Source organism: Pelecanus crispus, chromosome 1, assembly GCF_030463565.1.
Source record: "Pelecanus crispus isolate bPelCri1 chromosome 1, bPelCri1.pri, whole genome shotgun sequence".
Lineage (NCBI taxonomy): Eukaryota > Metazoa > Chordata > Aves > Pelecaniformes > Pelecanidae > Pelecanus > Pelecanus crispus.
In genome coordinates this window covers 98,808,293-98,811,584 of record NC_134643.1, presented here as the reverse complement: position 1 = coordinate 98,811,584, position 3,292 = coordinate 98,808,293, and positions in this window count along the sequence as shown.

The window sequence follows — 3,292 nt, the reverse complement described above, 5'->3', positions numbered from 1 at the left end:
AATCAGAATATATGAAAAAAAAAAAAATAGAGCTCTCTTTTTTTCTACAAAAGTCCCATGGTTTTTTAGTTAATTTTGAGATTTGGGAGGAAGAGCAGTCAAGCCCTCCTCTTTGACTGTTTGGCATTGATAGAATTGTCTGTGTTTTTCCCAATTACTTATGCTGTTCTCTTACTCAAATCTCTCTTCAAGAGGAGTGGATCAAATGGAGGATGTGGGTTTGGCTTAGCACCAGTCTTCACTGAGTTTCAGGTTAAAGGAGACCCACAAAGGGAGTCAGTGTTGGTATTTCTTGCCCCCAGCCAGCCCACCCCACTTTTTCTTCTTCACTTTTTTTATTTAGAATTAGAAAAGCTCAAAAGGTTCTCCTTGTTTTTTGAAGTTTGCTGCATTTCCCTTTGTGAATGCAAAGATTACCCTGCCCTAGTTTATCTGAAAAAATCACTGACAACGCTGACAGTATGCCATCTGCAGCCCTTGTGGCATGACTGGGACAATGCGCAGCATTTACCAAAGAGTCATTTTCTCTCAGATGTTTGAATTCAATCCATGCTGTTGTTATTTATTAAATAAATAAGACTTTATTTCCTGATGTTTTATTTATTAAAAAATAAGGGTTTATTTAAAATGTTAGTCCTATATAGGACTTCAGTAATGCATAGGCTCTGTGTTGGCTCTCAGATAAGGGTGACTTTTACTCCATATAGTACAAGTGTAGGTGGGGTGCTTCTCTGCTATGGAACACATGAGAGTGAAGAAGTGCTGTGGGCTCCCCATACCAGGCATCTGCACTCAGTTGCACTTGGTCTGAATAGGCACAACTCTGTATTCATCTCCCTGCAATGGCATCTGGTTTGTGTTAGCATGAATGAAAGATGGTTCAGGTTCAGTAAGGTGTCCTAAGCAGGTTGAAAGGCTCTCTTTTCCAGAATGGCTTTAGGAAAGTCAAAGCAGGCTTCATCAGGTGTTGAAGCCAGCAAACTTTTGCAAGGTAGGCTCATCACAGCCTTGCTCTGTGCTGAAGAATTTGGGCTGGAACCTTATCAGCTTTGGAGCAATGTCTTCCCACATGCAAAGATTACCTAAACATTAGAAGCGAATGCTGCAACTTAGATAAAAACCTGGATAAAAACTAAGTTCAGTTCCTAACTTTGCTAACTAGCTGTCCTGGGACTTCACAGGAACCACTCTGTCACTGCCTCAGTTCTGCTTTTTGGGTTTTTTCTGGTCCACATCCCATTTCTGCCTTCCCCCAAGATATATTCTGTTTCCCACCCACACCTTTCCTCATCTGAGAATTACTTAACTTTCTGAAGAGGAGTCCTGTGAAATGTATCCTACACAGATGCACTGCTAGGGTGGAGCTGGGAATAGAGCATGGGTGGAAGGAAGTGACTGGGACAGGGATGAGGGAGAAAGGTGGCATATGGGACAATATGACACTGCAGCTCCAGTGGACAAGAGAGCAGAACTGCTCCTTTCCGTGGCAGTGTGGATATAAATCAGCTTAAGCTGATCTTGCACTGTCCCCTCAGAGGCCTCCATGAGCCCGTGGTGTGCACGCAGAATTGAGAGCAGCCTAAGTAGTCAAGATAAAGTTGTGTGGGAGATGGGTGTCCATCTAGAGCAGGTGTTCCCAGGGATGATCCTTCTATGCCTAATTATAGTGCCTGGCCTTTTCCATCAGCTCCCTGGCGTGAGTGCCTTCTCCTCTGGTGCTCTCCTGTTTCGAGCTCTCTTGGCTTCCTTTGCCTGTCTACCAGTGTCAGCTAACAAGCTTCTCCAGCTTCCCTAGGCCTCTTGATTTCTCTTTTCCACTGTTACTTACATGCCTCAGCAACTGGGTCTCACAGAAACTCGCTAATCACCGTCATGGTCTCTGAGAATGACAGAGGGTTTCTTTGTGTGCAAATTAATAAGCTAATGTAAGTAAAATCAGGAAAGAACAAGGCTACAGCAACGCAAAACCTATTATTATTTTATTGGACAAATGTAGTTTTAATGCTCACACTTGAGGGTATGCTAGTAAATGTATTAAAACTGCTTGGAACATGGAAACTGACTGGCTGACACCACTGTTCCCTATGAAGCTTTACAACCTTAAATTGGTACACAGGGTCATCACGGCCCTTGAGCCAGCACTGTCAAAGCCACTGCTAAGTTTACCGTTGACTTCATCAGCTAAGAAACTGAGCCCTAAATTCTGGTTTGTTCACAAGCAAAAATCCTACCTCAGATCTTCCTGGAAGCGATCAGTAGTCTTTCTCCTTGAATTACAGCTGCACAAGTACTGTGCAGTCTTGAAACATGGTCAGCTTATCCTTTACAGGGAATGAGATCTGCAAGTTGGAGGAACTGAGGTCACCTAAGTCATTTACTTTATTTGTGTATTGTAAGCTAAGAATATATTACTAAGGGCAGATGGATGTTGTACAGGCACCCATAGTGGAAACCCAATCCACCTGAAAAGTAGACTCCTGACAAGTGCAGTATACATATTTACTGAGAGTGCGAGTGGCCTGGGTTTGTCCAGAGTAGAGCTCCTGGCTAGTTACGTCATTAGAGACTTTTAAGACAATATGAAAGAGACTCTCAGTAAAGCTGGGTTAGGCTTCTGTTTTTATTGATGGAGCCACTCTCATTTTAATCAGGTATCGATGTCTTCCAGTGTTGTAAATACCTGGAATTCCCCTGTGCAGGCAGGCCTTTGTTGCAATGGAGTAATGCTGAGGGCTGTAACAGGTAACAGCAGATGCAGTATGTCAGAGACCTGATGCCACTTTCAGCACACTTTCAGCTACTAAATGCTGAGAAGCTGGTAGGGATCACTGGGTTGGTTCCAATACAAAGTTGAGACAGGAAAGTCTAGTGGATGTTGGAAAGCTTATAGTGTGTTTCCACCTCATTCGGAGTGACTGTGCTGGGAAGCAATTTATACAAAGTTGCTATGTGAAAGAAAGTTGTATGTGTTCAGAATGGCTATATGTATATAAAAAAAGGTAACTGCATATGCCATAGCCTTGTGTATCATAAACATGTATGTCATAAGCAATTTTAGTTGGGGAATACAACTGCCAGTGCAGCTTGAAGGAATCCTCCAAAATCGCTGTTGCAAGCACGTGGACTGGCAATTTATTTAATAGCTCCAGAGGGAAAGAATTGTATCTTCAGCAGACAGCTGGTGAGTCTTGGCACTTTTTTTGTGAGCCTAATAGCCCTTCTCCCGTAATCACTGACCCTTATCCCACCCTGTCCATCCCCAAGCTTTCCAAGTTGGGTACACCCAATCTTT